This window comes from Rattus norvegicus, chromosome Y (genome assembly GCF_036323735.1).
Source record: "Rattus norvegicus strain BN/NHsdMcwi chromosome Y, GRCr8, whole genome shotgun sequence".
NCBI classification, from domain to species: Eukaryota; Metazoa; Chordata; class Mammalia; order Rodentia; family Muridae; genus Rattus; species Rattus norvegicus.
The window spans coordinates 2390238-2401165 of NC_086040.1; positions in this window are offsets into that span (position 1 = coordinate 2390238).

The following is a 10928-nucleotide window of genomic DNA, read 5'->3' on the forward strand; positions in this document are numbered from 1 at the left end:
CTTGGAAACTTAACCTGATACTCTCCATCCAGGATTTCAGTCTACCTGAGTGCACTCATTTTACTGATTAGGTACTGGCCATTTTTCCTTAATTTCTCTGTTTTCTTTCTTTGTATCCTTTAGGTCACTTTGTGCAACTTTGTGTATATTGTGGTGAAACTTTATTTCTTTGTGTAGTAATTGTGGAGTATCTGTTTACTTTTTAAATGGTTGGATTCACTTTGGAATAATTTCTATGTTGTCTCAGGCAGAAAGACCAATTAATGACTTCTGATTTTTAACTTAATTCAGCTATATGTGACGACTACAGTATTACATACTTCACATAATTACAGTGCATACTTGAGTCAATAGATGTTGATGACCACAGGTCTGAAGTTTCTACGCTTTGTCCAGAGGCCACACTCTATGTACAGTGTCTTCCAGTTGCTCTCCATCTTACTTTTTGAATCAAAATTTCTCCCTCAACTTGAAGCATTTTATTATGGCTGGAGTGGCTGACTCCTAGCATCGGTCTCCTGGCACAGAAAGTGATCGAGCTAGAAAGAAGTGTGCAGCGCTGTATCAGATTTTATCTAGATAAGTATCTGATCTTAGGCCGTTATGCTTGCAGACCATAGATTTTACTTATTGAGCATCCCGCTAACCCTTAACAACAAACAAATGAACAAACAAACAGTGCAAACCTTAAAAGTTGGGTTTATTTTTTTGCTCTTCCCTTCTTTCATCTTTCTGAATTACTGCTCTCTTCTTTCCTATTTGCCTTACTTTTCCTGTCTTTATGCTCCTCCTCCTTCTTCTTCCTTATTTCTTCTTTTTTCTTCTTCCTTCTTTTAGGGGAAAGATTTCTCTGTATACCCCTGCATTTCCTGGAATAGTGTGTCGATGCTACTAGCCTCCAAGAAACCTAAATACCTCTGTCTCCAGAGTGCTGGGATTAAACTGTGTTAGCATTTCCTGAGTCTTGAAAACTTTTTTATTGTTATTCACATAGACTACCAGTTTATGAACAACAAAATTTAAACCTTTATGCTCTTAGATCTAAAATCGGAGCCCAAACTGGCAAGATTTATTTATTTTACACAATATGAGCAGTTTGAAGAAAGAACTATATTCTAAGTCCTGCAGGATTACCCATATGTGCACTCTCAATACTTTACAGGCTCAGAATATTTACCAAGAGTTGAAGCCAGAATGAATTACTTAAGTGTTTGATGAATAATCATCATTACAATGGGATTTACTGTGTTTGGGGAAGGAGAAAACAGCCAAGTATCTCTAACAAGTTTGAATGTTGTCTCTTTTTTATATATATAATCTCCCTGTAGCTGACTTCAGAAGAGGGAATCAGATTTGATGACAGAGGCCATGAGCCACCATGTGGTTGCTGGGGATTGAACTCAGGACGTCTGGAAGAGCAGGCAGTGCTTTTAAGTGCTGAGACTTCTCTCCAACCTTGCCTCTTTCTTAATACAGTTATTGTGGTATATAGATCTTTTAGGTTTCATAAGCCTCCAAATACATAACAAGAGTATGAGATTACATCTATTTCTGCAGGGGACATATTGGCCAGCTAATCCAGCAGGAGTGTGAAGTGATTGAGAAAATCAGAGCTGCTACAACTTGACAGGGTTGATGTCTTTTTCTTAGTAAAGAAAGATATGTAAGACTGTACAGATACCTTTTCTCACTCTAATTCCTGAAGAGCGTCAGGTTTTACTGTCTTAATTTATTTGAATTCAATTCAGCATATTGTATGAATTAATTTTACTTGCTTATTAATATTACACATAGTGTTTCTTGTAATAATAAGTATTCCATAACTTCATTCCTTAAGAGTCCTGTTTTGTTCATGAACAAAATGTATTAATTCTTTATGGGATACTCAGCTCACCGTTTTTAATGTTCAATTGAGATTTAGGATAGTGTCTGTCATTTCAAAATGGGTCCTGGATAGTGATTTCTTCTCAATTATTACAGTTCTTCTCCAGTTAGTCCAGCCTTCACATGGTAGAAGAAAATCTTTCAGAAGATAGAAAGGTCAGTGTCCACTAATTTTCCTTTGATCAAAGATTATTGTGTCCATTTTCAAGCTAAAGTTAATTTAAGAGCTATCTATGAGATGCAATATATGATCAACCAGATGAGATAAGAAAATAAGAACTTTATGAGCCAAGTGGTAGTGGAGCATGCCTTTAATTTCAGCACTTGGGAAGCAAAGGCAGGCAGAAACTCTGAGTAAAGGACCGCATGATCCTCAGATAGATTACCAGGATGGCCAAAGCTATATAGATATTTCCTATCTTGAAAACCAAACTAAAACAAACAAAAGGGACTTTTATTATTAGGCTCTGGCACTGTGTGATAGTGTTAAAAAACTGAGCATAACATCAGTAACAATTACATGATCGTCTTCAGCTTTAGGGACTGCTTGTTTGCATTGAAACATAGCTGAAAAGAATTGTAAAATTTTGGACATTTGAACAGGTTTCAGGAATAATTTACTTACCTAAAGTTGAACAACAAGACCAGTGAGGCAAAAGCTTATTCAACGCTGTTGTGTTTTACACTTCTTTATTTCTGAAATAAAATTCGCAAGCAAACTGAAGAGGTCGAAGACACCACAAGAAGACTTAGTGAGTATGTTATAGAAAATAATTTACTCCCAATCTAGGGTTTGTACCATGCCTTTGATCATTCCATTCCCAAATCTAAAACACATCTGTTATTATTTACTCTGAACCTTAATCAGCAGTAGAGATGAACAATTATCTACTAAGTATGGTATTAGAGTCTACTTTCTTATCAATAACCTCAAGTTATTACTTACAGTGTTTCATGTAAGTAATGCTCTGAACTTCACTTGACCAGGCCTCAGAGAATTGCTTTCCTGACTCCTAACCAATTGTGTCTTTCTCCTCTTTCCCCCTTCTTAACCTCCTCTTTAGGTCTCTTCTGGCACCAAGACGAAACACAGAGAAAAAAGGAGCTTGACCTAGGACCCATTCACATTACTAGCAAATGTGCTTCTAATCTTCATGGGTGGCCACTAACAATAGGAACAGAGGTGCGTTTTTGTCTTTGTTTCCTGCATTTTAATGCCCTTCCCTGGATTGCCTGGTTGGGCCTTGGGAGGAGATAATGTACCTTTTCTTTCAGGAACTAGCTATTTCCAGATGGTGCATCCAAGTGGGACTCTCCTTTTTCATACAAGAAACAGATGGTACATAAGGGGAGTAACTTGTTATGGTAGAACTTGGAAGAGAGTAGGGATGTGTGATTTTGATGTACAGTGAACAAAGTAATAATTATTGGTGAAAAAACAAATGAAATTCTGCATAATTCTGATGAATTTTGGGCCTTGGGTGATTTACAAGAACAGTAGATACAGGATCTTGTTGACATAGGCATAATTGAGCATACAGAAGATCAATTTAAGAACTATTTGATATAAATACATTCAGTAAATATAAAAGTATGACGCATTCTCACTAGCACATATAAGAATGGATTGCCCTTTTACTTACAATAAAACATTACAATAGTAAATCCCTTCATATATTATTTAAAAATGAATAGTGAATTATTCTTAAGAAACAGTATTCCAAATATTTAAAGTATTATAAAATATGCATATTACATTATTCAAGAAAATTATTTAACATTTTATAATGGTTGTTTAATGAACCTCATTTTTTTCCCAGTCATTGGATAAATTTCTGGCTTTTTTCCTTAAGACAAATGGATGTGATTGTTCAGTTCAGGGCTGTTAATATAACATCATATCCCAGTGGAATGGATTCAGACTACTGCACTAGCAGATTTTATGAAAATTTCACTTATGCGTATCAAAGTAATATAAATTTATGACATTCTAATTGTTTCTTAAAGTTCCTGTCGATTATCTTTGAAACATTATATGTAAGAGTTCGAATAAGTTTTAAGTTTTTATAGCTGACCTGATGGGGTTTACAAGGTTTAATAGGTTATATAATACTTGTGTAACTTCACTATTAAACATGTACAAATACAGTTCATAGAAGAATCTTGGCAATGACAGGTTATTATTACTGGGTTCCTTCTGCTTTAATAAAACAAACTCAGGAATTAAAAACTTTATTTCACCTAAAAGTTGTATTTCAGTATTTAAGAAAATTTAAGGCAATAACACCGAAGTACATACAAACCTATCACACATAAACATGAAATGAGATGATAAGACTTGTGGAACACCATCAAATACAAAAACTTTTAATTATTGGCATGAAGGAGACACCAGGTCAATGGAATGTATATATTCAGCATTCCCCACATTATGGAAAGGAACATATGTGCACACTGAACCCCTCTCCCACAGACATACATGGTGAACACTAAATAGGAAATAGGTAATTTCTCAGTAAATAGCTGAAATCCACCAGCAGTTGTTACACTTCATACAAGTCTTAAAAACCATAACAGAGAACCCAAAATACTATACCCAGCAAAACTGATGATTTAAGAAGAATGGAAATTTTCTATGACATTAAAGCCTAAACAAACAACATTCAACAAATGTAGGGAGATATATTGAACACTATTTCTCCTTGAAGAGGGAATTGTGCATTGCAGAGAAAGTTAGATTGTGGCAACTCTTAATTATTAAAGAAGAAAATACATGAAGAAAACACAAAAATCAACAACAGATAATTGTATATATCTGTGTCATCAATTCTCCAGTCAAAGGAAAGGTCAAGAAAAATGGGATAGAAAAATATAACACATAGACATATATATGTAAGTACATAGAAACATAGATTTGTATATGTACACACTTTTTGTAGACACAGACAGACACGTATACATGTATATATATTTGGTGTAGGGAGGAGAGTCCCAACTGCCACCTTTATTTTTAGACTCAACCTTTTCATAGCTTCTTAGTAAAAGTTCTTTATAAAATTACAATACAGATAGAATATTAAGTGAAAGGGAGTAAGGGAAGGATATTGATATTAGGTTCAAAGCAATATTTCATACTCTGAGCTCATAAATTCAAAGCAACAGTTTTACATAGCCTTATCTTTTAATATTCTATTTTATATATGTGATTATATTATCCATGTCCTCAGACACACCAGAATATCCCATTAGAGATGGTTTTGAGACACCATGTCATTGCTGGGAATTGAACTTAAGAACCCTAGAAGAGCAATAGGTGGTCTTTACTGCTAAGCAAACTCTATAGACAGCATATGCCTTGTTGCATCTCAGGGCACACCTGACCTGGAATGATTGTTTTCTCCATGATCATTAATTTGTTCCAATCATATTTTTCTTCCTAGTGTAACTGATGAAATCTCATTCAACTACTAATCATGCAAAATTTACTTACTATCCTGTGAGGAAGGAATACATATTCTTTATTCTTACTTCATTATATCTTTCTGAAGAAAAAATGATTATTACCACCTGGTTAAACATTCTCCTTAAAAATATTCAAACTGAATCAGGAACTGTATAAAGTCATTAATTCATCTAAATAGTGTTATTTCAATGAAATTTCCTCTTCATATTGCTCTGCAGCAAGTTTGTACAGTAAGGTGGGCAGATGCTCAGGAAACATTAGGATATGTAAGACGGAGGAACAGGGAAGGCATATCAGAAGGGAGAAGCAGTTCTTGGATAAAGTGTCTGTGGACCATGCCTTTCAGACCTCACCCATCATAAGGCATTCAAAAAGGTGGACCAACTTTAGGAAACGTCCTGGCTATATTCATTCCTACATTGCTTGTGCTACTGGACATTCATTCCTTTTTTACTTCTAGGAAGAACCTGGACATCTAGGCCAGTGTGTTCAGCCTTGACACTTGTTTCATGGGAACTGGCCCATGACAGAGAATTCAGTTAGTATTCATTTTCTAGTTTCAGTCACCAACCACAAACACAAAAATGGCTCAAAGGGAGGTAACATAGGATCCAGTAAGTATGAATCCTGATTTCATCCCATACACTAGGCAATGAGAGTCAATAAAATAAAAGGATGGTGGGAAAGAGGTAGGGCAAGACCAACAGAATGAATGCTAGTCTTACCTATAAATCTCACTATAAAGAAATAGGACATAATATGAGAGGCAGAAAGGCAATAGTCTGATGAGGTGAGGCCTTGCCATATAGGGAGTTTCACTTAAATCCAACATAACTCAAATAAAATGTCAAGATAGCTAACAAGATACTTAGCAGTAAACTGCTACTGATATGTAGATCAGTAGAACAGACCGGGAAGTGAAATATCACCCTGAAGTGACTTTGGCCAACTTATTTATAAATGACAAAATCATAGTGCAAGAGGGAGGATGGTAGATACTGTCCAGTCATATTTTGACAACGAAATTGAGCAAAGAGTTTATATCAGTTAGGACAACAGTTGTTCTCTGGGCCTCAGAACATGTTCTTTTTGACCATGCCAACAAGATGGAGAACATGGACCGGTGATGTGTGAATTGAAGCAACTGCATATTCACAATAGAAGTTGTTTATCTATTGGGAAGTGCCCAGCTCCAGATGAGACTAGGATCTAGCATTTATTATTAAATGAAATCAGAAAGTGAAATAAAAACACTTAGAATAAGTTTCTTTCACTTGTTCTGAACACAGCAATATAGGTCCAGGAAAATTACTGGGCAGCAAGTGAGTATGTCTAGAGAGCATGACAGCTGCCATGGTTCTGCTGGCAAAAGTCTATTCAGATGACCTAGGTGTAGGGCAAATTCTACAAACTCACAATCCATGGAGCCTTTGGAGGAAGGACTTGGACAAGAATCCCTGGCATTATTGCTAAATTCTGGTCCTCATCATGGATGCAGCCAAGTCAGTCTGCAGGAAACATTTTCCAGCTGGGCTGTAGCTTACTAAGGAAGGACAAGGAAAAGTATCTGACTTCTGCGTTGCTTCGGTCCCTCCAGACTCACCCTGTGGCATGATACATCGCTGGCCTGTAGTCCATATAGCACTGCAGGGATACTGAGTTCACAATGGAAGATTCAGGAACCTGCTGTCTTTCCTGAGAGGCACAGAATCTTTCTGCTGGAAGAGAGTTTCGAGGATCTCTGAGGCCAGGTTCAGGTCCCAAGATAGTGTTTCTTTGGTACTAAAGAGAAAAATGGATGAGAACGACCACAAAACTATACCCTGGGCTCTGTCTGTTCATATCGTATTTCACAGTTCTTACTCTGTAGCCTGGGATTCAATTCTCACCAGGCTAGAGTTGAGTCAATGTATCCACAATATATGTTGGGGTAAAACAGTAAAGGTGAGCAAATTTGAGCCTCGGGACCACAGGTAAGACAAACCTTCCTGCTCCAAGCGACCTGCCTGATGAACTCAAGACACACGGAGGCAAAATTCCTTTAGGACCAGACACTTCCAGTTTTTAGCATGATCCCAAACCTGCAGAGCCCTGCCCACAGCAGCTCAATGCTCCCAAACACTGTGAGAGAGAGACCTCACTGCCTGGACAGGTGGGCACTCCTGACACTGCAGAGTGGAAGGGACCACCAACACTGTCCATCCCTGCCCACATCCCTGGCGAAAGAGGAAACAGTATCCATATGGGTTCCCTGGATAAGGGCACAGCAGCAGCAGGTCCCCTGTGTCTGAGACACCACCAGAACCTGAAGGGACCAAATCCCATGGGAGGGAGAGCTAAACATTCAGAGAGGCAGACACGCCTGTGAAACTAGAAGAGACTGCACTCTGCAAACATTACTGACTCCAGAGGAAAACAACAAACACCATCTGCAACCCTGGTGCATGGAAGCTCCCGGAAAGGAAGAGACAAGGAGCCGTAAATACAAGCTTCACCAACAGAATACAAGAGATAGACGAGAGAATCACGGGAGCAGAACATTCCATAGAAATCATCGACTCAACTGTCAAAGATAATGTAAAGCGGAAAAAGCTACTGGCCCAAAACATCTAGGAAATCCAGGACTCAATGAGATGATCAAACCTAAGGATAATAGGTATAGAAGAGAGTGAAAACTCCCACCTCAAAAGACCAGTAAATATCTTCAACAAAATCATAGAAGAAAACTTCCCTAACCTAAAGAAAGAGATACCCATAAGCATACAAGAAGGCTACAGTATTGAAAATAGATTGGACCAGAAAAGAAACTCCTCCTGTCACATAATAGTCAAAACACAAAATGCACAAAATAAAGAACATTAAAAGCAGTAAGGGAAAAAGGTCAAGTAACATATAAAGGCAGATCAATCAGAATCACACCAGACTTTTCGCCAGAGACTATGAAAGCCAGAAGATCCTGGACAGATGTAATACAGACCCTAAGAGAACACAAATGCCAGCCTAGGTTACTGTATCCTGCAAAACTCTCAATTAACATAGATGGAGAAACCAAGATATTCCATGACAAAACCAAATTTATACATTATCTTTCTACAAATCCAGCACTACAAAGGATAATAAAAGGTAAAGCCCAACATAAGGAGGCAAGCTACACACTAGAAGAAGAAAGAAACTAATCATCTTGGCAAAAAAACAAAGAGAAGAAAAGCACACAAACATAACCTTACATCCAAATATGAATATAACAGGAAGCAATAATCACTATTCCTTAATATCTCTCAACATCAGTGGACTCAACTCCCCAATAAAAAGACATAGATTAAAAAACTGGATACGCAACGAGGACTCTGCATTCTGCTGCCTACAGGAAATACACCTCAGGGACAAAGACAGACACTACCTCAGAGTGAAAGGCTCAAAAACAACTTTCCAAGCAAATGGTCAGAAGAATCAAGCTGGAGTAGCCATTCTAATATCAAATAAAATCAATTTTCAACTAAAAGTCATCAAGAAAGATAAGGAAGAACACTCCATTTCATCAAAGGAAAAAATCAACCAAAATGAACTCTCAATCATAAATATCTATGCCCCAAATAAAAGGGCACCTACATACGTAAAAGAAACCTTAAAAAATCTCAAAACACACATTGCACCTCACACAATAGTAATAGGAAATTTCAACACTCCATTCTCATCAATGAACAGATCATGGAAACAGAAATTAAACAGAGACGTAGACAGACTAAGAGAAGTCATGAATCAGATAGACTTAACAGATATTTATAGAACATTCTATCCTAAAGCAAAAGGATATACATGCTTCTCAATTACTCATGGTACTTTCTACAAAATTGACCACTTAATTGGTCAAAAAAACGGGCCTCAACAGGTACAAAAAGATAGAAATAATCCCATGCGTGCTAGCAGACCACCATGGCCTAAAGCTGGTCTTCCATAACAATAAGGGAAGAACGTCCACATATACGTGGAAGTTGAACAATGCTCTACTCAACGATAACCCTGTTAAGGAAGAAATAAAGAAAGAAATTAAAGACTTCTTAGAATTTAATGAAAATGAAGATACAACATACCCAAACTTATGGGACACAATGAAAGCTGTGCTAAGAGGAAAACTCATAGCGCTGAGTGCCTGCAGAAAGAAACAGGAAAGAGCATATGTCACCAGCTTGACAGCACACCTAAAAGCTCTAGAACTAAAAGAAGCAAATACACCCAGGAGGAGTAGAAGGCAGGAAATAATCAAACTCAGAGCTGAAATCAACCAAGTAGAAACAAAAAGGACCATAGAAAGAATCAACAGAACCAAAAGTTGGTTCTTTGGGAAAATCAAAAAGATAGATAAACCCTTAGCCAGACTAACAAGAGGACAGAGAGAGAGTGTGCTCCAAAAAACAAAATCAGAAATGAAAAGGGAGATATAACTACAGATTCAGAGGAAATTCAAAAAATCATCAGATCTTACTATAAAAGCCTATATTCAACAAAACTTCAAAATCTGTAGGAAATGGACAATATCCTAGACACATACCAGGTACTGAAGTTTAATCAGGAAGAGATAAACCAGTTAAACAACCCCATAACTCCTAAGACAATAGAAGCAGTCATTAAAAGTCTCCCAACCAAAAAGAGCCCAGGTCCAGACGGGTTTAGGGCAGAATTCTATCAGACCTTCATAGAAGACCTCATACCAATACTATGCAAACTATTCCACAAAATTGAAACAGATGGATCACTCCCGAATTCCGTCTATGAAGCCACAATTACTCTTATACCTAAGCCACACAAAGACGCAACAAAGAAAGAGAACTTCAGGCCAATTTCCCTTATGAATATTGATGCAAAAATACTAAATAAAATTCTGGCAAACTGAATCCAAGAGCACATCAAAACAATCATCCACCATGACCAAATAGGCTTCATCCCAGGCATGCAGGGATGGTTTCATATATGGAAAATGATCAATGTGATCCCTTATATAAACAAACTGAAAGAACAAATCCACATGATCATTTCATTAGATGCTGTGAAAGCATTTGACAAAATTCAACACCCCTTCATGATAAAAGTCCTGGAAAGAATAGGAATCCAAGGCCCATACCTAAACATAGTAAAAGCCATATACAACAAACCAGTTGCTAACATTAAACTAAGTGGAGAGAAACTTGAAGCAATCCCACTAAAATCAGGGACTAGACAAGGCTGCCCACTCTCTCCCTACTTATTCAATATAGTTCTTGAAATTCTAGCCAGAGCAATCAGACAACAAAAGGAGGTCAAGGGGATACAGATCGGAAAAGAAGAAGTAAAAATATCACTATTTGCAGATGATATGATAGTATATTTAAGTGATGCCAAAAGTTCCACCAGAGAACTACTAAAGTTGATAAACAACTTCAGAAATGTGGCTGGGTATTAAATTAACTGAAATAAATCAGTAGACTTTTACTACACAAAAGAGAAACAAGTGGAGGAAGAAATTAGGGAAACGGCACCCTTCATAATACACCCAAATAATATATAGTACCTCGGTGTGAGTTTAAAAAATCAAGTAAAGATCTGT